Below are 25,625 nucleotides of genomic sequence, written 5' to 3'. Positions count from 1 at the left end.
CTTAGGCTCAGGCAGTGACTAGAAATAAAAAGTCATACATACTAAAGAGAAGAGATAAGAACACTTTATAAGAGGCAAGAGTTTTACCAGACATGGAAACAATACAAAAAAAGAAACCATGAAATTGGATGTGAGATGCAAACAAAGGGAAAGGAATGAGATAGCATGGAGCTGATGTAAACAGTCTGAAGTGCTGAAGTAAGCTGTCAAGGAACAGCTGCAGATAGTGAAGACTGGGCAATATATGGAGAAATAAACAAGGATTAAAAAAAAAAAAGGAAGAAGATGCAGCCATGTGGACAGGAACATTATCCACATTATCACATTATCACACTCAATCTGAAATTCAACTCAAAATTCTTAAATTTCTAGGTGTTTTTAGAATAACAGACTGCCATAAAATCCACTGAAAACTATGTTTAGATGGCCAGGTATTGTAAATCACAGAGATCAACCTGCTAACACCATCAAGGTCTCCATTTACTCAGGTGATACAGGACTGTGTTGCATAGCTACGGATGATGACTAGAGATGACTCACATGAAGAGGTAATACAGTAACATTTACAGCTTCTATCCAGAAGATTTTAAAATTACCAAATAAAAGAATACATAAAAATAACAGAGAAGTCATAAAGGCAGTGATAGCCATTTAGCATTACACAAGCATCAGCTATTCAGATGCTTTATTCACAAATAGCATCAAGAGTAACTTATAAGACAGGAGTCAGGGACCTGTTACTCAGAGGAGCACACAAATGAAAGCACTCACTACTACTGATCACAGGAAACTGAGAAGTTTCCATCTTCCTTAAGAATGAAAGGCATTTGGAGCAGCAACTTGTTCCTTTACATGATGGATGACAGGCTGGCCATGAGCCAGCAGTGTGCCCTGGTGACCAAGAAGGCCAATGCTATCCTGGGATGCATTAAAAAGAGCATGGCCAGCACGTCAAGGGAGGTGATCCTCCCCCTCTACTCTGCCCTGGTGAGGCATCACATGGAATATTGCGGCCAGTTCTGGGCTCCTTAGTACAAAAAAGACAGGGATCTCCTCAAGAGTCCAGCAGAGGGCTACAAAGATGATTAAGGATGTGGATCACCTCCCTTATGAGGAAAGGCTGAGAGACCTGGGGCTGTTCAGCCTTGAGAAAAGAAGACTCAGAGCGGATCTGATCCATGTCTATAAGTATCTAAGGAGCAGGAGGCAAAGGGACGAGGCTGAACTCGTGCGGCGATAGAACGAGGGGAAATGGCCACAAACTGAAGCATAGGAAGTTCTGCACAAATGTGTATGGGAACTTCTTCCCAGTGCAGTGACGGAGCAGTGGCACAGCTGCACAGAGAGGTGGTGGAGTCTCCTTCTCTGGAGACGTTCCAGACCCGCCTGGACGCCTACCTGTGCAACCTGGGCTAGGGAGCTGCTTTGGCAGGGGGTTGGACTCCATGATCTCTGGAGGTCCCTTCCAACCCCTACAACTCTGTGATTCTGTGATCCTGTGATTTTATGTGTAGGCACATTTATTGAAATGCCAATTCAACTTATCAAAATTTAATAGAATGAATACTTAAAAATTTGAAAGCTATGAAAGTTACCTGACTTAGATAATGATTAAACTCAGACTACCAGAACTACCACCTCAGTGTTAATCAGCAATCACCAAAATCACTTGACTTGGTCTTCACTGAATAGTGTAAAACTCAGTTAGTATGAAACAAAAATTATTTTGCTGCATTTATGGAAGTAAGCTCACTTGTGACTATAGGATCTGAAATTCTTTTCTTTGGAAAGAACTTAATCTGCTTCCACCTTTATATTTACTCTTGGACTAGCATCTGAGCACTCCACCTTTTACAAGTGTCATAAATGCCACTTTCACATGGATTAATCATCTATTAATTATACATTTGATAGTCATAGATTTTTTAAATGTTAACTATAATGAAATCATAAACATAATGCAGGAAAAAATATTCAACTTTACCATTTTCAACTGCTTTACTGCCAACTAAAAGTCTAGTTTTATAATCACTTATTAAATTCTTCATTAAATTCTCTTAAATTCTTCATAATAAGCAAAATCATTTTCAGTACAAGGCAGATCCAGAATTAAAGTAGTTATCAGCACAGACAGGGAAGATATAATGTGAAAGTTTGAGGTATACTGTATTTCTGAAAATACGTCAGAATTTGACGTTAGTTATTTGATTAGTTTTGTGATTTTATAAACCTTTTCAATAATTCTTTTAAAACATTATATTAAAAATGTTCTGGTAACATGTTAAAACCATGCCAGTAACTATGAGTAAACATAGTGCACACATTTTCCCATGTCACTGCACTTACCACCTAACAGTATTACTCATATTAGCATCACAGTTACAGAATCTCAGCAAAAGTTGCTGAACCTCAAACACTACATACATGTGCACACATCTCTATGTAGATAGACATCTCTAATTCTTAATATGGTTAACTACAGCAATATATAGGGGACAGTCTCTGGGACATACTGTTTTCCTATTAAAGTCATTCTTCCCTTGTTAAAGGAGACTTATTTCACACACTGTAAGAGTACACCATTTCCCAGAACTGTTATCAGAAAATTATTTTAATATCCACTGTGAGTAGATAAGCGAAACTGGTTTGAGTTATCTTTTAGACATTTTTATATACCGGCACAATGTTCTTCCTATTATCAACACTCAGTTGTTGTCAGTTTCACTTTTTCACTTGTTACTGTCAAATGGTTCTAGAGAATAATGATAGTGTAAGACTGTTCTACAAGAAAAAGATACAATCTTTTATTCTCATTAGAATCGCCCTATTTCCTTATTCTTCTGTGGCTACTGACGATATCAGCAGCTGTCTTTATTTCTCACGCCGTGTCAACTGCATGACTTGTGACATTTTTTTACTTGCTGTTCTTGCATACATCTTGTGCATCCTGTGACACTACATGACTTGTGACAGAAGCGTGGAACATCCCAATTTTATCAAAAGTTTGTTTGGTGTTTTGTTTTTTCTCATTGAGTACCTAAACTGTGAAAAAGTACAATTCGTGTCCATCATGCTAGATGAATTTGCAGCTAAAATTAACAGGAAGAAAACACATGCCAGCATCTCCTTTGGAATAATGTCTGCATTAATAAACTATTCAAATGATGAAGAGAAAGAATGAGTAGTTTTCAGAGTTGCTTGAAGAATATCATGGCTCTCTGTCCAAACAGTATCAGGATCAGGCCAACTCTGTGACACTTGATGCAGCTGACTGCAGACACAGCTTGCTTCCACATTCAGCTTCAGCCAATTCACTTATTGTCAGGTATGTATTCTTTTCTTCATTAGACTGCCAAACAAACAAACAAACAACACCACAATTCTCTCCAATGACATCTATTCTGTTTCTCTGGTAAGTAAGGAGGCTGACAAGAATAATTCTCAGAAAGAATATTACAGCAGATCAAGCCTAAAGACAATAAGTACAATAATCTTTGAAAAGTATATCATATTTGTAAAATATTAACAGGTCTCAGTAAGTTAAAATTGGATCAGAAGTTCCTTCAGGGTAAGTTAACAACTCACAGGAGGGATTCTGCCTGTGTCAACAGTAATACTGATTGAGAGAGTCCTTTATATCTGAGCTGAATTTTCTAAAATATTTTTCTTACAATAAATCTTGTGTTTTCCTAGCCCTGTAAGTAATATTAGCTCAATTGTTGCAACCCATGAGAGACAAAAAACCTATGTAGTAGCTCAATTTGCCAAGACAAATTCAGGTCCAAAGTAGAAGTCTTCTGCTATCTAATGAAGAAAAGTAGGCTTGTGGTATCTTTTAGTATGTTTTGCCATGTCAGTGAAAATGTGAAAGCTAGGAAAAGTGGATGAAACACAGACATTTGTGTAAGGTACCTTTTGGTGACCCCATTCAAATTCATATTCCTCTAACTCCACAAAGTATTACAAAACCTTATAGGGCTGCAGTTTAAATGAAAACAATATTTTCTATTTTAAAATAATAAATTATTTCAATCTAGTCACTTTGGTTTTTAACTAGAAATATCTGTATTCTGTGTGAAAAGATTGTTTGAGTCTATGCTCATCATTTACACAATGAGCTGGAAGCTTCAAGTACACGTGGTAAAGAGACTGACCCTGAGTCAGAGATTATACCTGAAAAATGACAGTTCAATCAATAAAGTCTAATGATGGACAGATGAGGAGCAGATTTTACGGATGGCCTCAACTGTTGGATATTTGCCTGAAGAGCTGTTTTTTGGGTAGTCAGAGACCTTGAAGTCAACCTGTCAGCCAAGAGTTGATCCAGCAAATGTCTTTGCTGGAAACATGACTCGGAAAAATGGGAAACATCATCTCTACTTATCACCAGCTTGGTGATAGGTGTACAGAAAAGTCATGAATCAGCATGTAAGTCCAAAAATGATTATTTCACAATATAAGATCTTCCATCAGTTTTGCATTCATCATAGTTAAATGTCTGGCATGCTCAGACATATATCCAGATGTTAAGCACATGAGCAACCTCAGAGAAGAATTTACTGGGATTTTTAGGTACACTTACATTTTTTTTGGAATGAGGGACTGAATTGAGTTGTTATTAGCATTTTTATGGACTCAGCTGACCAAAAAATAACAATAGTTGCTGGATTTGCTTTACTGACTGAACTGACTATGAGACAATCTGTCATTCAAATCTAAAATAAAAACACTTTGGAAGACAAACAAAAGCTGACATAACTTACCTGTATCTTAAAAATATTCAGAAGTATCAAGTAAGGTTTGTGTAAAAGATGTTGTATAATGACAATAAGAATTGTCATGAAAAGTTTTAGATACCTCCTGTGTCTTAGATTACTACAAGAGCAGATAATCTCCAAACTGAGAAGAGTTTTTTAATCATTAGTTTTAATGAAAAGATAACAGAGACAAAGAGCATACTTATGGGGAGGCAAGGATAATTACTGTTACTATTGATATTTCTGTTGTCAATGAGTTGCCTTCACTTATGGGACTATGAAAGCAAGGAACACAAAAATTCTCTTATCATATATATAAATACTTCCGCTATTGCTCAAAGATGAGCATTTCAAAAAGTAGAACTTATTCCAATTCTCATGAAAAGAGCTTCTAAGAAGGAGCTAGAAAGGCAGGTACAAGCTGGACAAAGAGTGGAATCATACATATATCATAATTACCCAGTATTAAGAACCCAGTAACTCATGCTGATGGGTTACTGAAGACACTTCAGAAGTGTAATGACCTCCCCTGATGCATTCCTGATAAGGCTGCTATTTTGCTCTCAGCCATCAGTCAAATTTGCTGGTGAAGACAGCACAGGATAACAAAATACTGTTATTAAAGAAAAGAAAAAATGATGCTTCGCATTTTCCTTGAAACCCCACTATTAAGTTTGGGAAATAAAAAAAAAAAAGTGTTCACTGCTGGTCTGAGTAAGGATAATTTCCCCTTTCTTTGAAGAAGTTAGAATTCAAGCTTTCAGTAGCCTTGAATTTGCTATAAGCCTAAGCACGGCATTTTCCATATTAACGTGAAACTTACTACACTCCTTAAAATGTAGCATCTTTAATAGCACTTTCCCTTTCTTAAAACATGCATTTGCATTTAGAATTAAGAAAGTTGACTGCGATACTATGGTATTGGCATGGACTTGCAAAAAAGCAATGTTAAGCTGCATCAAGAACTGAAACATGTAAAATGCTTAACCTAATATTTTGGAACATGAAAATACCTCTTTTATATCTTGGCTAATTATTTTCAAGACAGCTGTAAAACCTGAATGAATTACACTTGACTGAAATGTCCTGGTACTTCCCTCCTTGAAAAAGCGATGATGAAAGAGTTCACTTATTCCTCAAAACACAGATTTTTTTTCTCAGTAATACTTCCAACAGGTATCACAATTTAATGTCATGACTATTAGTTATATTTCAGTTCAAAGGAGTAATAAGTGATTCAGATAATCTAAATTTTGTGCTGCAACTTTCTCTGCACAGGCTGAAAAAGAAGCAGGCCTTGAATTAAAACACTATATTTGACAAGATTATTTAATGAGATTGCAGTCATAGGCTAGCTGAATGCATTCCATTCCTGTGAGAAAGATGCACATTTGCAGGAGGAACACAGCATATATAGCATACAGCTGAACAGAACAGTGGCAATACTTGGTATATGAAGTCACTACCTTGTTTCTGAATAAAAGGATTCTTATGAAAAGAAATCCAAAGAACAGGCCAAGGACTGATTTCATCAGTGGTATGTTCATCTACCTCTTTAAGCTTGAGACGGAATGAGAGGAATTCTATGCCAGCAACCATGCCTGCATCATCCCACCTGATCGTTATCAGCGAACTTATGGCCCATGAAGCTGAAAAATCTGCTTTGACTTCTTTTACACGCATGTCCTCTATAATATCCTGTAGCAATGTTTGACAGCTTAATTATTTAACAACTGGTTTTATTTTACTGCTGATAATTTTACTGCTTGTTCTCATCACAGAATGAGAAATAATGGCGAATAATAAGCCCAATCTTCACTTTTTTCCATATCGCTCAATGTTATTGACTTCTATCATACTAGCTTTTAACACCTTTTACAAACTGAAAAGCTGTAATCTGTTTGATCATCTGTTGGAGAGAGTATAGCATCTCCTTGACACGTTTTCTGCCATTCCCTTAACTGCTTATAAACTTGCTTGTATATTTATTTGTTTTGAAATAGAAGAAAATTAACTACACATGGTATTTACAACTAGCAGAAATACTTTTTTCATGATGTAATTTTTATGCTGCTATTGGTTCTTATCCTAATTCATAATATTCCATTTACTTTTCTGATATTCACTGTGCTGTGAATTAATATTTCTCATTAATTTCAATAATTTCACTACTCCTACTTGAGAATCCAAAAGTATTCAAAGAAAAATGAATGAAGGCAAGTGTCAAAGCAAAGATTAAATTAAATTCCTCAGTGTATACTGAGAATATAAGCCAACATGCCCAGGAAGTAACGCTGAAGCTTTAGTTGCAACTGCCTTGACTAATTCACCATTGTTCAGTGAAAGCTCTCACCTCTCTGCTCAGCTTCATCTTCAAATAATTTGTGAGCTTACCATACAGCACCAGCACCTCTTATTCCAACTCACCTCACTGGTAACCTGTCTCTTCTGGGAAAAAAAAAAAAGGCTGTTTCTTCCAAGTGATTCTTCCAAGCCTTTTAAGTAACTATTTGCCCTTAGAATAATCTGCTCTTCTACACCTCAGGTTCTTTGAGAAATTTTGGTAAGAAACATTTTAAAAACTTTGAGGAAATTTATTGATTGTTCTGTATGCGACTGTTTATATCAGGAGACAAAGCCCAAACATTTAGCTCATAGGACTATATTCCAGAACTGTTTGTCATATAAAATGTCAAGCAGGTTAATACGTAGAGGCTTGTGACAGATCAACCAGGAATATACAGAAGTACCCTCTAATTATTGGCAAAGGAGACCTCAAATAGATTTGGCACAATCAACTTGGGAAGTGTGCTCTTCTGATTTTTAAAGCAGCTCTTTAAAAGCACATATTCATTGTAGGTATGGGATGGAGGAGGACAGTAGCAGCAAGAATTAAAACCATCCTTTGGAGAACAGAACTTTAAACAGAAAAAAGTGGTAACATTAGAGGACAGCACAACAAAAGGCCTACAAATATAGGCTGTTTCTTCAAAGTGATCCAAGCCAATGGGAAAAGTGCAGAGTGCAGAACACGAACAGATCTGAATCTTCACAATCAGCAAAGGATCGGGTAGAAGTTGTTAGGATTCACCTTTTGCTGGCATTCAAGAAGCTTTCAGAGTGCCTCCTGCTTTTTTATTTTGTACATTTATTTTTTACTACTATAGAATAACTGGAACAAGGATGTTCATCACCCTTCCTGCTAACTCTGAGCATAACATAAAGCCAAAAATTGATTTCATTAAACTAGCAATTGATTATCAACTAAGTATGAAGTAGCTCTGCTCTGCCAGTTAAAAGGGGAATCTCCTTCACAGCACGCATTTTTCACTTTAAAAAGTTTAAATATTAAAATGATTAAAGCCCTGAAACAAATACAAGAATCATTCCTCACAGCAGAACTGCTCTTAAGTTATTTAGGAAACGGAGTGCTGAAGCTAAAGCATTAAGTGCTCTGCTAAGACTAGGCGTATATATTTTAGTATTGCAATGGTAAAGTTAGTTACTGTATGTCATATTTAATGATCCCTACAACCTGTATCATTTTTGCAGGCCTATAACCTGTATCAGTTTTGCAGGTAAGAAGAGAAATTGCATTGCCTTCTAATTAAGACTTTACAGTAGATTATTCCTTCTAAAGCAAAGTGAAAGCATGAAATGTAAGTAAATCATTTTTGCAAAAAGCTGGTAAAGAAATTACGTTTTATTTTCTTTTAAAAAACCTTCAACTGTATTTTGAGTACTTTAGTACTTCTTTTTCAAACAACACATGGAATATCTTTGTTTTTCCTTTATGACATTTCCTAGTAGAGGAAATTGATGAACATCTAATTTCACTGATGACATCACATGCCCAAAAGATCAGTTTCTTGACAAAAAGGAGTCAAGAAACCTGAGTCTCGTTTTTTTTTTTTTTGCTTCACATTGTACACAGTACTACAGTTTTCTATTATTATCAACAGTTCCTGAAGTCAGGGTAAGAATAAATGGCATGCATTTCCAACTTCCAGAATCTCCCAAACAATGAAATGAAGCACCTGCTTCTCCAAATACCGATCTTTGATTTTGGATCATGTAAGCCCCAACCAGAAAGAGTAAAGAGGCGTATCAGCATGAGTTTGGTTAATCTGCCAGATCATAGTAAGGAGATAAATACTAAGTATTTGACAGCTGCCATCTGAGTGAATGTGCTATAGATTATTCGTTGGACAATATGAAGCCCCAGGATCATATACTACCATACATACATACCGAATTCTACAACTATAATGTATATAATGTATATATCCAACATTACCCACTCTTAGGATCACAAGACAAGTGCCTATGAGTGAGTTAAAGAGTTTTATAGAGTGATCAGTAAGAGAAGAGCTTTCTTCATACTGACAAGACCATTAAAGTTGTTCAGTTTGATTCATCTTACACTGACCAAAGAAACTGAAGAACATCCTGTGATGATTCTGTACTAGCCAGTCATTAAAATAAGGCAGCAGAGATCCACAGGGCTTTGGTGGATATTTTCTGCAGACAGAACTGAAACTAACAATGGTCCTGACTCATCCTATTTTCCTAGAGAAAATATCTATCCTGAAAGTCAAAAGAATGAATGTCCTGGTTTCAGCTGGGATAGAAATGATTTTTTTTTAATTCATACTGTCTGGTATGATGCTATTATTTTGGCTTTGGGATAAAAACAACGTTGATAATACACCGGTGTTTCAGTTGTTGCTGAGTAGTGCCAAGGATGCTACAACTTCTTGTACTGTCATGCTAGTGACGGGGGTGAGGGGCACAAGGAGCTGGAAGGGACAGAACAAGGAAAGTCAGACTGGCCAAATGGATATTCCATGCCATACGACGTTTAGTGAAAAAAACACACAAGAAAAGAAGTGGGGATTTGGCCAGGAGGCAGCCACGGCTGGATTTGAATCAGTCGGCGAGAGGCGAGTAATTACACTGTGCATCATTTGTTCTGTGTGAGTTAATTTAATAATATATATCATCATTACTATTATATATTTCCCTGTTCCTTTTCTGTCTTAATAAACAGCTGTTGTTTCTTTTTAATCTCAATCCAGGAGTCCTCTTTTGTTGTTTTTTTCTTTTTTTTTTTTCTGATTCTCTCCACCGTCCCACCAGGAGGGAGAAGTGAGTGAATGACTGTGCAGTGCTTAGGTTTGCTGCCAGGTTAAACTGGCTTTGCCTGCCAGGTTAAACCACAACACTGAATGAGCTTATTTAATCACTGTGAGGATTCCGGACAGGTTTAACCACTAGGAACTCAACTTGCAAATGCAGATATTGAGTTTCCTCAAGTAAAAAATTCACACCAGCATGTCTTTGTACTCGGACACAAGAAAACAATGTCAGAAGCTTTTGTCTCTAGCTTTTGCCAAAACAAGCAATATCTACAACATAACAGATCAGAGGAAGCACTGACTCCTTTAGTGCATCAGCAGTGCTTGAGAAGGGTCCTGAAACTAGATGAAAACAGAAGATTGGAAGGCAACAGAGGATCAAAAACCATATGCTGTTGCAGCCAGAATCTTCTAAGAGGCTCAAGACATTATTCCCCAGTGTAAACTGCGGACTCTGGTCTGTAGACCCTCCAAGTAGATGACAGTCATGCAATGACCACTGTCTCCTAGGTCCACATGGAAGATCTGAATGAATAGCTGGTATCTTGAAAACTCTTGGAACACAAGACTTTGATGCAAAGAACAGGACTTTGAATCAAATGTGGAATCCATTAGAAGGAAAACTGACCAAGCCTTGAAATCATATTACTTGCAACTTTTTCCTAAATCATACAGAAAGATGAATATTTTAAATGCAGTAGGTCAATTATTACCTCAAACAATATTAGGACTTCTTCACTAGAGTCTGTATTTCAAATGCTGGAACTAGGAAAACATGCTAAACTCAAAGGAAGAAGGAGCCAGTGTTGAAAAAGAAGTAATGCGGCTGAGAGTGTTCTGCACTACAGTGAGAAGTAGAGCAGAACTCAGAAGTTCTGCATAAGGAGAGCTGAACTCAGAAAAAACCAAGATTTCAGCAAATTTCACTCTGTGTACTACAAGGGGGCCCATCTGAAAACTAACTCATCTATGAAGATACCAGAAAACATGCATGTGGAAGGAAAGACACAAGAAAATTCTTGAGACACATGTCCTTTTTTTGTGAAGTCCTGATACTGTATCCGCGGACAGGCAGTAAAAATGAAAAGACAAAGTATCCAAAGGGCACGATTTTCTCTCAGGATAAAATTTGTCCACTAGTACTGTGTATCTCTAGCACTGAAAAATCTTTAGCATCAATTAGAAATTTTGAAGAGAGAGCAGTTTGTCCAGGGATTTAAACTTGCACCTGAAAAAACAGCAACAACGATTCCAAAACAACAAGAACAAAATTAATTAATTAATTAATTGTTAATAATGAAATAAAAAACCAATAACCCAAAGAATTGCCAGTTTTTTAAGTTAAATGGTTGAAACGGGAGTACGTCCTCTTACTTATGGCCTTCAGTCCTCTACTACCCAAACCCAGGAGTACAAAAATCAGACTTAATCAAAATACACACCTGTAATTTTATGCTGCACAAAAAAAGAAAAAAGAAAAAAAAGTACTATCCAGCCTTGCCCATAAAAGAAATTATCATCCCTTCTAATGACGGAAAAGGTGAAGATGGGGACTGCAGAAGTGCTTGAATGATCTCCTTAAACATCCCTCAGTATGCAAAGACTGACTATTCCAGCTCTAGCAAACCTAGGCCTCCTTCAATAATGCACAAGGAACTCATCACATGCCTGAAAAGACCCTGAGAGGACCTCCAATCATGCAGATAATTGGGTTCGATTTCCTTCTAGGTCATAAAGAACACAGGTCATCCAAAGATGGCTCCTCCTCGAGTACTCTGCTCAGTATCGGGCCCCTCACTAGAAGAAAGACATTGAGGTCCTGGTGTGTGTTCAGAGAAGGGCAAGGAAGCTGTGTGCGGTATGGAGCATGATTCTTATGAGTGGCTGAGGGAACTGGGATTGTTTAGTCTGCAGAAGAGAAGGCTTAGGGAAAACATTATCACTCTGTACAGATGCCTGAAGAGAGGTTGTGGTGAGGTGGTAGCTGGCCTCTTCTCTGACATTACCAGTGAAAGGACAAGAAGGAATGGCCTCAAGTTGCACCAGGGGAGTTTCAGTTGGGCGTTAGGAAATACTTCTTCTCCAAGAAAATGAAGGCACTGGAATGGGTTGCCCAGGGAGGTGGTGGAGTCACTGTCTGTGGAGATGTTCAAGAAATGTTTAGATGTTGTACTGAGGGATGTGGTTTAGTGGAAAATATGGGTAATAGGTGGACAGCTAGACTGGACGATCTTCGAGGTCTCTTCAAAACGTGGTGATTCTACATTTCTAAGGGTGAATGTCCCAAGAGAATCAATAATATGAACTTTCTCTATACATAAAAAGGTGGTTTTGGCTGGTACCAAGACACAGAAAATGTTTTCTAAGAACCGAACATTTATTTCTAAAGCAGTGGCTTCAAATCCAGTGTGAGCTCACATAATAAAATGCTTAATATAAACATAAAAAATTATTAATAATAAAATACTATTTTATTATTTATTATTATTAGTTATTTGGGCTGCTGAACTGTGGAAAAACATTGCTGCCCGAATAAAGAATATGGTTGTAAAGGTGCGCCATGTAGATGAGGAGGTGGCCCTTGCTGCTGCAGCGACCGACTGTACTCTAGAAGATGTACCAAATCCAAAACTGTCTGCAGTCACGGGACTCTCTCTTCCCTTCGGGACCGAGCTCGGCAGTGGGTGTTTGTTGCAGCCGTCCGCCTTCAGCGTTAGCGTAAGGCCTTCGGTTTATCGGACACTCTCTCTCTTGCTCATTTTATTTGATTCATTTGCCTCAATTCCAATTATATTATATTATATTGTGTTATTTTCCTTTCTGATATCTTATTTAGTAAATTAGCTTTCCTCCTCAGATCGTTGCCACTGTTTTGTTCCTGGGCCCATCTCCCTTCTCCTTTTTCCCTTTCCCCTTCCCCTTCCCCGGGGTGTGGGCCCGTGGGTCCCCTGCCTCAATTGTCACGGTACCGGGTCGAACTGTCCCGCAAACCGGTGACAATTTTGGCGCCCAACGTGGGGCTGTTAAAAGGTGAGTGAGTTTTGCTGATCACTCCCTGTCTCTCTAGCTGACGGATCAGGTTATGAATGGGGAGCAAGGAATCCCTGTTGGTGCGGTACTGCCGTCTGTGGACTGTTTTTGTAGCAATTGGTACCTGTTGCTTCTCCACTTGTAGCAACCCCACAACAGACGGATCTTCTGATAGGCCAGGTAAAACAGATAGCTGCTTAATGTTAAGGTGGCTCAAGTAGACTTGGACTGGCAACACAAAAGTGAATTATTTCTAGCTCGGTGGGCCCATGAGACCTCAGGCCATCAAGGAAGAGATGCAACATATAAGTGGGCTAGAGACCGAGGGGTGGACTTAACTATGGATGTTATTACACAGGTTATCCATGACTGTGACACATGCGCCACAATTAAACAGGCCAAGAGGATGAAACCTCTTTGGGAGGAAGGGCGATGGCAAAAGTATAAATATGGAGAGGCGTGGCAGGTTGATTATATCACCTTACCAAGATCTCGCAGTGGTAAGCGTTATGTGCTCACCATGGTAGAGGCAACTACTGGGTGGCTTGAAACATACGCAGTACCCCATGCTACCGCCCGGAACACCATCTTAGGGCTCGAGAAACAAGTCCTATGGCGACATGGCACTCCAGAGAGAATTGAGTCTGATAATGGAACTCATTTCAAAAATTCTCTTGTAAATACTTGGGCCAAAGATCATGGCATCGAGTGGATTTATCATATCCCCTATCATGCACCAGCTTCTGGTAAAATTGAAAGGTACAATGGGTTGTTAAAAACAATGTTGAAAGCAATGGGTGGTGGAACATTTAAGCACTGGGAGAAGAATTTGTCAGAAGCCACCTGGTTGGTCAACACCAGAGGATCCATCAATCGCGATGGTCCTGCCCAATCCAGCTCTCTACCCACTGTAGAAGGAGATAAGGTTCCTGTAGTACATGTGAAGAACATGTTGGGAAAAGCGGTTTGGGTTCTTCCAGCTTCTGGAGAGGGCAAACCTCTCCGTGGGACTGTTTTTGCTCAGGGACCTGGGTCTACCTGGTGGGTGATGCAGAAGAATGGGGATGTTCAGTGTGTACCACAAGGGAATTTGATGTGGGGAGAGCGCCCTCAGTAATTCTATTACTATGTATATATGTATATATGTATATATGTATATATGTATGTTGTATGTGTTTGTATTTAATGCTTGTTAATCATTGTTTATGTATATATATATATTAAGCATGATGTAATGATGTTGAATAAGGGGTGGAATGTCATGGTTTTGTGATTTTTGGTACTGGTATTCCACATCATAACATCATGTAGTGCATTTGGAGTTGAAGAGTTAATGTTCCAGCTCCGTGGACCATCGATAGTTCCAGGTATGCCTGTCTCAGAAGAGAAGAAGAACTCCATTCCCCAGAGGACTTTGCGATGCTTTGCGTTCTTACGTGTTTACGCTCAGAGGGAAAGATAAAAACTGTCTGCAGTCACGGGACTCTCTCTTCCCTTCGGGACCGAGCTCGGCAGTGGGTGTTTGTTGCAGCCGTCCGCCTTCAGCGTTAGCGTAAGGCCTTCGGTTTATCGGACACTCTCTCTCTTGCTCATTTTATTTGATTCATTTGCCTCAATTCCAATTATATTATATTATATTGTGTTATTTTCCTTTCTGATATCTTATTTAGTAAATTAGCTTTCCTCCTCAGATCGTTGCCACTGTTTTGTTCCTGGGCCCATCTCCCTTCTCCTTTTTCCCTTTCCCCTTCCCCTTCCCCGGGGTGTGGGCCCGTGGGTCCCCTGCCTCAATTGTCACGGTACCGGGTCGAACTGTCCCGCAAACCGGTGACACAGTGACATGGTGGAAGGCTCTCCCTACACTTCCACTGCAGATGCTCCCATACTTTTTTTCAAAACTGCCTAAAATCTTCAGCTCAAATGATTTTGGGGAATTTGCTTTTAAGAGTAGAGTGTCGGATTCCAGCAACATGTATTTAATCAGACAGATTTTTCTATTTAAGTTCTTATTTGGTGTTTAATTCAAATATTTGGTTTGTGCATATGGCACTTGGAAAATATGAGTAGAAGTAACTTGCATGCCTGTGTGTGTCTGTGAAAAATACAGCGTTCTTCAAATCTCCTAGCAAAAATCTTCATGCAAATCTTCATAACCCAGACAAAATTTGTATTTAAAACATACAAAAGAAATAGTACTGTACTATGAATTTTCACATATTATATCATTCACAAATAATTATGCAAGGTAGTTTATATTCATTCACACAGAAACCTTATTTTTTAAAAACTGCCAGATATTTATTTGAAGAATTTCTTTGTTTCTGAAACCAAGGAAATTTCTGGCTTTAGCACTCTTAAACATAAATAATGCTTTTTAATTTTTTTTGTATTTTTTCAGTATGCACTCAAATCTGTCCTATTCTAAAATGTATCACTTTTCTACCACACAGAGAAAATGTTATTACCAGTAACTTTTATGACATTAGATGATAATGGAGTTGAAATTCAAATTCTGTATATCAATCTTTGTAAACCTGTAGAAGACAGCTTTTATTTATCTTCTACAGGAATAATATTATGAAGTTGTTAGAACTGCTAATAGTAAATGTTCACCAAAAGAAGTACTGGCTGCTTATTGTACAACCACGAATAAATAATTTATTTGGATATTCGTTTATGATTTACATATGCTGCAGTTCTCAAAACTAATTCTCCAATTTCAGAAGCTGATACTTGTGTGACTTAAATCAACAGCACTATTGACAAATATATTAATTTGGAACATCATAGTTTGCCTCTTCACTGGAGTGGAAAAAAAGATAATTAGATGTTCAGTATTGTTCTGTTAAATCTAAGCCACCACATATTAGCAGAAAACAGGTAAATTTAAGATCAAATTCAAAACAATGGAAATTTATTAGGAGACTTCTGATTGCTAAGACTTTCAAGGACAAACACCCCTAACAGACCATCAGTTTTCACTACTGTTTGTAGTTTTCCTCTAGTTTCATAAATGTGTACAAACAGCCCTTGCATGACCTTTAGAATTTATGTAAAACATCGCAGTTAAGCATGTCAGTAATATGGCATATTATGTCCCATTTTGTGCTGATTAAATCCACCCACAATAGATGTCAGAAAATATTAAGTAAAACTAGTACTTATCTTGGCAATTTTCATCAGATTTATGAACAGCATTTTAATTACAAATAATATACATTATATGATTGCAATATACAACATCCACAAATATTTTGACCTAACAGCCACAAACAGGTATTTAGTTGTTCAGTGAAAAGTTATTACATTAAAGAATATTTCTAAACTGGAAACCTTGAGAACACTTTATTTTCTTGAAAACTATAGCATTTTGTAAGAAAAACCTTGACAGCTGAAGTATAGACTACTGCTCTGGGTTTTATAATAGTTGGTAACAGACAGTAACACCTGTATTTATGCTCTCATATAGCATCTATATAGTAAAACTCACTGCAGTATTTTAAAAATAGGTTACAACAGCATAATCAGAGAATCTTTATTACAAACTCATTGACAAATGGGAAGATGTTCTTAACAAGACCCCGGTCCAACCTGCTAGACATTTATTGCTTTATTAATAGCATAGTTCACAGAGTCTATTTGTAAATCTGAACACAACACTAGCCAAGGAGAGCTACAAATCAGAGATGTGAAAGGGGATTCAAATTCAGAATAATCATATCAAATTGAAGACATGATCAAGAAGAAAACTGAGATGCAGTTAAACAACATACATTTATATAAGAATGATCAACTGAGAAAATACAGGAAGGAAAATAGTATTCAACTATTGCTCAGAATAGAATTCTGGTGGCTACCAAGAGAGTGAAAAGTGACCAGCAACAGCATACCCTTGCATAAAGACAACACACTGGATTTATGAGTACGCCCTTGAGTACAAACTAATTGTTTCACTTGATTTGTTGGTATTGCCACAGCTCCATTTTTTTTACAGAGGGTCCTCTACTTAAAAAGTATAAACTAAAAGAGTTCAGCAGAAAATGTTATCTACCAGAGGTCTAGAAAAGGTAATCTAAAAGAAAAATCGAATGCATCAGGACATCTTCAGCTAAGAACTGATTACTGACTGGATTTACAACTGAAGAGAGGGCAAAACACAGAGAACAAGCATGCCAACTAAGAGCTCACTGGGCTATCTGCAGGAATGTTGTCTGGTTGTGGCCATCAGAAGACCATGGTGCTAACTTTCTACAGATCTGTGGCACGTACTCCTGAAAGCACAGCTGCTGAACTCATGGTTAAGACAGAACTTTCTCTCACTGGTATGTTCTCCTACAGAAACATTGCTTTCAGTTAATTAGTTTCCTTGCTATTTACCAAATCCAACTGCACCAGACAGGCTTCCCAATGAAGTAACAAATTTTCTACACTGATTTAAAAGAAGCCACCAGGAGAAGAGTTTAGAGTATATCAGTAGGAAGTCTGGAAAGAGAACTACAACAAAAACATTACAAATGCAAATACAATCTTCAGGTAGATGCAAATGCCTCAAAGTCCAGGTATACATTTTACTTCGCTTTTTAAAGGTACATATTTTAACAAGAGCAAGTGTAGAGTCTTGCACCTAGGGAGGAATAACCACATGCACCAGTACAGGTTGAGGGATGACCTGCTGGAGAGGAGTGTGAGGAGAGGGAACTGGGTGTCCTGGTGGATTACAGGCTGGCCATGAGCCAGCAGTGTGACCTGCTGGCCGAGAAGGCCAATGCTATCCTGGGGTGCATTAAAAAGAGCATGGCCAGTAGGTCAAGGGAGGTGATCCTCCCTCTCTATTCTGCCCTCACATGGAATATTGTGGCCACTTCTGGCCTCAGTACAAAAATGACCAGGATGTTCTCAAAAGAGTCCAGTGGAGGGCTACAAAGATGATTAAGGATGTGGATCACCTCCCTTATGAGGAAAGGCTGAGAGACCTGGGGCTGTTCAGCTTTGAGAAAATAAGACTCAGAACGGATTTGATCCATGTCTATAAATATCTAAGGAGAGGGAGGCAAAGGGATGAGGTTGAACTCTTAGCAGTGTGTGGTGATAGGATAGAGGAAATGGCCACAAACTGAGGCATAGGAAGTTCTGCACAAATGTGTGTGGGAACTCCTTCCCAGTGCAGTGACGGAGCAGTGGCACAGCTGCACAGAGAGGTGGTGGAGTCTCCTTCTCTGGAGACGTTCCAGACCCGCCTGGACGCCTACCTGTGCAACCTGGGCTAGGGAGCTGCTTTGGCAGGGGGTTGGACTGCATGATCTCTGGAGGTCCCTTCCAACCCCTACAATTCTGTGATTCTGTGTTACTGTTTTCAAAAGTTGGTAACTTAGTTATTATGGAAAAAGTTCACCATCTAAAAAAACTCTGAATTCCTGTCTTACTGCTCTTCCCCATACTTCTCACATTCCCAAACCTTAACAGCACGTTATATACTTCATCTGCTGATTTTAAATGCTTAAGGCTTAACATACTGTCAAACAACACTTACCTGGAACACAGAAATCTTTAAGCTCATAACTTCCAACATGACCTCAGCTTCTAATAGCAATAATATGCAGTTTGCACATGTTACCAGAAAGCATACCAGCAAATAAAGCATTTTCTTCAATGTGGTGTAAAAAGGCAAAAAAATTGCACACTGCACCTCTGGGCAGTTTAAGCACTGCTGCATCAACAGTACCTTTTTGGACTTTAACTGAGGCACCAACATGAAGAAAATTAATCAAATACCTGTTTACAGAACTGAGCACTAAATCCACAAGAATGCAATATTAATACTGTAGGTAAAACCTTAAATTAGACCTTATATCACTAAAAATTTCTCATCCTAACACTCAGTTACATCTAAGCTGTCATTTTATAAGCTTTCACATTCACTTTCACAAAAACACGTAGAAAAGTTTCTCAGTGACAGTTCAGAATGACATCCTTTAATGCACCACACGTGCTTGCTGCTATGCAAACTGAGCTTTAACTGTCATGCTGTCAAGAAAAATGATAATTCCCAAGTTGTATCTATCTTTTTAAGGAAGTAAGAATTATAGAATATCTGACAATAGGAAAATTGTTCACACATTTAAGAAATTCTGCTACTTGCATGAGAACTCTATGAGAAGTTATGTTTGAAGCTAACAACGCGAGAAACACCAAAAGGCACCACAAAACAGAAAGGTAGAAAGCGTTTCAAGTTCTATGTATGCTCATAGTTCTTTCTCTTTTTCAACCTTCTCTTAATTTAATGCAGCATAACAGTCTGTGAATATAGGAACGGAGTATACATACAGTAGCCCCAAAGCTGCACTGAGCCATGCAGTTTCTTAGGGAAAATAACTGTGCTTATTAAAAACTACTGTCAAGATGAAAATCATCATAAGTGTATTGCCTTATGCATAATCATTGGAATTACCTGCAGTAACAGATGAACGATGCTCAAGCTCTTCTCCCTGTGATCTCCTAAATTTGGTCCAAAACTCTTTATATTATAATCTAGTGCAATTAAGCTCGTTACATTTGATTACTTCCTTTGGCTTTTGCAACCAACACTGTGGCATTACACTGGCACTGTGGAGATTTGAAAGTAAAACATTCCCAGCTGCACCTGATACAACCCTTGAGGCAGATTCCCGCTGATTCTCTCCGGTTTAACCCATGGTGTAAGCGCAGAACAGTGTTGATGGAGGGGACCATCTCACTTCTGAAACGGGAAATCTTTTCACCCTCAGGGCATTTTGCAGCGCACACTGCTTTGGGCTGGTTTCCGAGATTATTGATATTTTTTTATTTCTTGCTTTAAAGTGATCCAGTCTCGGTTTTTCAGATTTTAGTAAAGGCAGCAAGAACCCGTGGGGGCACTCTACTCACTTACTACTCTTTAAATAGAAGAAATAAAGAAAAAAAAAATCTCAGTGCCTCTAACACTGAACTATGAACAAAGGAGAGCAAGGCATCAGTATGGAACACTTGGAGTGCGATTTATCCTCACGCCGTGTTAACTAAAATCCACACAATTTATCAGAAGTTTACGCTGAACCCACAAAGGTCCCGTTAGAAAGCCCTCGGCAGAACGGGATCCGAAAGAAACAGCGTTATTTCGGGCTATGCCACGCAGCCCAACAAACGCACCGAACTCTCCCGCGCGCCGCAACGCACTACTTTCCGGCAACATTTTTCTTGTTGGCTGCCCTAAGCATACCGAGGCTGCCGGGGGGATGCCAGCAGAGCCCGGCTAACGCTGCCAGCTCCGTCCCCCCGCCCGCAGCGCACAGCAGCATGAGCCGCCCGAACCGCCGCACCGCCCCGGACCCCTCCGGAAGGCGCCCGCGGGCCGCCCCGCGTCTCACCCGGGGTGCTGCATGCAACTTTCCGGCCGGGCCGGGATGGGGCGAGGAGGCGGTTACCTGATGTCCCCGCTCGGCTCCAGGGCAGGGCAGTGTCCCCGCAGCCCGCCGCATGCCCGAGGGGATGCCGAACGCCCCGGGACGCAAGTCCTCATCCAGCTTCCTCGTCCCGGCGGGCGCTGGGCGGGCGCCGCGCTCGCAGCCTCGGCGGTGCCGCGGGGAGGGAAGGAGGGAAGGAGGCGGGAGGGCAGGAGGCCGAGCGGGGGGCGGGAAGCCGGCTGTCCCCGCCCGCCTTCCCACTCCGCCAGGAGGACGGGCGGCGGCGGGGAGAAGAGCGGCTGTGGCTTCCGCCCTTCCCGCCGGCAGCTCCGAGCTACGGCAGCGCTCGGTTTGCCCGCAGCCCAGTCCTGCGCGGCGGCAGCTCGGCGGGGCACGGCGCTGCCGGCGGGGAGGGCACGGAGCAGCCGGAGCCCCTGGAGGGCGCTCCTGTCCCGCCGGCAGCTGAGATGTGGGGCTGGGAGCGTGGGGTCGTGCGCCTCGGTGGGAAGGGCAAGCGAGGGGCAGAGTGAAAATTTGGGAGCTGCTTTCCTGGAAGACTCAGCTATGAGTTCACAGACTCCCGAGTTGAAAGGGATCCTCGAGGACCATGGAGCCCAACCCCTGGCTCCACGCAGCACCACCCGAAATCCGGTCCCACTGTCTGAGCGCTGTCCAAACGCTCCCTGAGATCCGGCACTCGGGGCCGTGCCCCCTGCCCTGTGCATCCTGCTCCATGCCCACCGCCCTGTGGTGCAGACCCTGTCCCTAACCCCCAGCTGCCCCTCCCCTGACACAGCTCCATGCCGTTCCCTCGGGCCCTGTCGCTGTCACACAGAGCAGAGCTCAGCGCTGCCCCTCCGCTCCCTGTGAGAGCTGCAGCCGCCATCAGGCCTCCCCTCAGCTGCTCTGCTCTGGGCTGAGCACACAAGGGGCGTCAGCCGCGCCTCATAAGTCTGGTCACGGCAGAGGTTGTGAGGGACAGCAAAGGAGCACGAGCAGAACCGTAGGAAGCTGGGGGAGCTGGAGAACGGAAAGTTTGTTTGAAGAAAGCAGGATTTGAGAGATGGGGGGGGAAATTGCTAATGAGAAAAATATTACAAATTAGGACGAAAACCAGACCAGGCTACTGTTTCTTAAATGGAAAATGACTGAGATATGAGGTACATGAGATTGGAGTAGAGATTACTAATTGTATGCTGAATGTGTTACGAAGTATCCACTGCAGAAATAAGAGGACGGAATGCTGGACATGAATGTAGATACTTAGTCATTTTTTAAACGAACGTGATTCTCTAGGAGCCATTTCTTGGATAAAAACCGTGTGTCAGTCTGGACTTCCAGGAGCTATTGGGGTACTGGCAAAACTAACGGTGCTTAATGGTAATTGTGTAGTGGGTTGTTTGCAGGAGCTGGACATATTGGTCCTTGGGATTAGCTGCTTCTCAAACCAGTTATAGCTGCTGAAGATCCTGTACATTTGAAAGATGGAGAACCATCATTTTTAGGTTGTTTCTGAGTTAAGCTGTCCCTGACTTTTCATCATCATGAAGTGATCAATGCCAGTAGAAAACTGTGAAATATTCTGTGAAAGATGTGCAGATTGGTAACAGTTTGTATGTCGTGTAACAGATTTGTTTTAATGTGTTTTTTTTTTCTTCCAAGAATTTATCTGAATTTGAAATAATTACACTTTCATGAATACACTTCTGAATTAAATCAAAATTAGTGGGAAAATAAGTCAATTCTCTTAAAAATAAAAATTCTGCTTTATTTCATTAAAATGTTACTATTGATCAAATTAAATCTTTCTTGCAGAAAAGATTATACAGAACAAGAACGACGTGCTGGAAAATGAAACTACTTCAATAATGTTCAACTTGCTAGAACACTGCATGTTTCCCTTGTATATGTTTACAGTATATTTTCAGGCATATATGCATTTATAAACTGTAGTCTTTCTTAGTTATAATCAAATATATTTTGCCACAAGAATCAAAGAATAGTTTTTGAAATAAGCTAGAGCAAATGAAATATGTACCTGCTAGCTTACAATAATATACATAGATCTGTACAACCACAATAAGATTTTTAAAGTTATCAGTGCAAGCAAAATGTTCACAATGTGCTTGAATCACTGGGACAGTGAATTTCATATGTTGATCGCCTAGACATAAAAGCAGTAATAACCTGTGCATAAGAATCTTTTTTTACAGAAAATGAAATATTATGTTATTGATGGCAACTATGAAATTTCTGAAGAAATCTATTCTTTAGTTCATGTGTTTTTGAAGGCAAACTGTACCATGGAATAAGCAATGAGTGAGGCATAAATTTAGTCATTTGGTTCTGTAGTGAGGCTAACATGTAGATGAATTAGGTTTTGTGGCATCTGAGCTTTTGTGAATATAGCTGAGTTCACCACCTCCTTTCCTTGTCTGTCCCCTTCACCTCTCACTTGCCACATGTCTTATGTCTTATGTCTTTTTTTTTTTTTCTATTTTGATTCATACTTAGTTGTAACAGAAAATTCCCAATAAAGAAACTGAAGGTTGGGAATAGCTTGTACAGACAGCATGGATCCACCTGAATGCAGCGAGCTTATAGTAAATTACTCCTCCAAAGATACAGTCTTTGGCCTATTGCGTGACTTTTCACTGTGCTGTCGTGCTAGCCCGTCCTGAGTACCCAGCTACAGAAGTAGACTATGAATCAGCTGTGGTTTTCCTGAGGAATTTCCAAGCTGAGTAAGTTTAAGGTGTCAAAAATTCAAGGTGGTCTACCTCAAGGCTAGTGGGCTCAACAACTGCTCTAGGACTGTGTCACCACCTCCTTCATGCATGAGGATCTATACGAAGTCTAAAGGAGGTGCCTCCTACCAAGCCCCTGGCAGCATATTGTCTCCTTCAGAAATACACAGATTTATCTGAGCACTGTGATTAGGTATCAGTAATAGATCTCCTCTTGACAACAGAGGATAGGAGAGTAAGGTGTTTCTTTGTGTTCAGAACTGGTGCCCTTGACTGCGACCCAGCCTGAGTTCCAGAGGACTGAAGCCCTTGGAGGATTTTTAGAAGTATATTTATTGCCTTATACCCTGTAGTAGTGAATATATATTATTTTGAAAACTACCTTTCTCCCTTGGTGCTAGGAAGGCACAAAGATATGCAGGCTCAGGCACTGGAATTCATTTGGAGCTAAGATACTAGTTATTTTCTGAATCTCGTAGAAGACGCTGGGTTGAAACACATCTTAACAGCTTGGTTCATTACCTGAACATTTTGAATTAATCACCATTTGAGCTATTATCCAGCAGTGTGCTCTCGTGGTCAAGAGGGCCAATGGCATTCTGGGATGCATTAAAAATAGTGTGGCCAGCAGGTCAAGGGAGGTGACCCTCCCCCTCTACTCTGCCCTGGTGAGGCCTCATCTGGAGTACTGTGTCCAGTTCTGGACTCCCCAGTATAAAAAAGACAGGGATCTCTTGGAAAGAGTCCAGCGCAGGGCCACAAAGATGGTGAAGGGCCTGGAGGATCTCCCCTGTGAAGAAAGGCTATGTGAACTGGGTCTCTTTAGCCTTGAGAAAAGAAGACTGAGAGGGGACTTGATCCAGGTTTATAAAAATCTGAGGTGTGGGGGACAAAGTGTCGAGGCCAGACTCTTTTCAGCAGTGTGTGGAGACAGGACACGGGGAAATGGACAGAAACTGCAGCACAGGAGGTTCCGCACGAATGTGTGCAAGAACTTCTTTACAGTGCGGGTGACAGAGCACTGGCACAGCTGCACAGAGGGGTTGTGGAGTCTCCTTCTCTGGAGATATTCAAGACCCACCTGGATGTCTACCTGTGCGACCTGGTGTAGGGAACCTGCTTTGTCAGGGGGGTTGGACTCGATGATCTCTTGAGGTCCCTTCCAACCCCTATGATTCAATGATTCTATGATTCTATTATGTCCACAAAATTGTACCTGCATGACCATATTAATCTGTAGGATGCTTAGTTCTATCTCTCACTTCTGATGCTGTACTCAGATCATAAACTCTTAAAAATTTTTTTGCTCTTTTTAGAGCACTTTATACCTTGTATAAAGTGATTCCCATCTCTTTCTAGGATTGATAGTAACTATGGAAATATGATGCTAATACTGATAACAGTGACAATGGTGGCAGTATCTGTGCTACTATGAAAAAATTTATATGGGAAGCTAGGAGATACAGAATTCCTATCCTTGAAAGTTCGGTGACAAAAATCAGTAGGTTTTGCTCATACTTGCTACTTGTCACACAAACATTTGCATATTGTGACCTCTGCTAACAATTTAAAGGATGAACATCTGAGTTTATAGTGAAAACATCCATTCCAAGCATCCAAGCATCTGTTTGTTTTTGCAGCTCAGAAATATCTGATTTGAAATGTCTTTCAGTTCTCTCTCTTTATTGTACTTAATGTCACAGGTATATGTTATTAGTGTCCTTCACAAGAAATTTTAAGCTGTAATATTAAGAATGTAGATTCATCCACTTTTTTTTTTTTTTTTGCCTAAAGAAATCTGTTTTTCATCTTAGAAAAGCAGGAAGGAGCAAAATGTTCTTATTTGTTTTGTATTTTACATTCAAACAGCAGCCATGAAAGATGAAAAAAAAAAAAACAACAAAAAACCCTCATGTTATCTCTGAAGAAATCTCAGTATTTTAAATCCTCTGTGGATGCAGATGCCTAAGGCTCAGCCCTGAAGCAGATACCTAACCTCCTGAGGCATGTAGAAATTCAGACAGACTCTTCATTTTTTCTGATGCCTGTTGCAATTCTAGCTCAGTTTGTGGAATCTGTCATCGTCTCTCCAAGTTGTTCAAGCATCTTGCACAGACTAGAAAGAACTAAGCATATTTCTTGAGCCCTATGGGGAATGATTTTGGAGATCCCTGTCTACCCTTGCTGACATCATGGGAGCTTAAGCAGGAAGCGTTCCGAAATAACTGAAGTTTTCAGTTTATTCTGGTACCTGCTACACTGAGGGACACAGTACATATGTACCAGCTCAGTCCAAGGTTCCTTTCAGTGCAAACCTACTGCGTTCCAGTAGAGGAAGCTCAAACAGGATAGCTTCCTTGATTGTTCCTGGAAGGCAGGGTGCACAAGGGCCATTCCAAATCACATTTCCACTGTTCTAAATCCCTTCAGATTTTGCATGAATTCATTACATCCTTTCTTGCTCTGTTGTGTCTTTTATTTCTTTTTTTCTTTTTTTAACCAAAGTTCTTGCGTCAGTGGAATTTTACTGTAACT

The 25,625-nt window shown here is 40.0% G+C and overlaps 1 protein-coding gene across 3 annotated transcripts in view; it reads right to left on the bottom strand.

Annotated features, from left to right (window-relative positions):
- The window catches only part of SGCG (sarcoglycan gamma), a 121,201-nt gene extending 100,691 nt beyond the window's left edge, over positions 1–20,510 (bottom strand). For 2 of the 3 annotated variants that reach the window (XM_065730127.1, XM_065730131.1), the window contains exon 1: positions 20,365–20,510. The gene's annotated coding sequence lies outside the window, so the exon portion shown is untranslated. Of the gene's footprint in view, positions 1–20,307 lie in introns of all 3 variants that reach the window. The other variant, XM_065730129.1, reaches the window with a different exon arrangement.
- Between the last annotated feature and the right edge of the window lie 5,115 nt (positions 20,511–25,625).

This window comes from Cyrtonyx montezumae, unplaced genomic scaffold (genome assembly GCF_038088225.1).
Source record: "Cyrtonyx montezumae isolate F1298 unplaced genomic scaffold, pur_monq_1.0 scaffold_12, whole genome shotgun sequence".
Lineage (NCBI taxonomy): Eukaryota > Metazoa > Chordata > Aves > Galliformes > Odontophoridae > Cyrtonyx > Cyrtonyx montezumae.
Note: the sequence above shows the minus strand (reverse complement) of the source record. Positions and strands in the feature narration are given on the sequence as shown.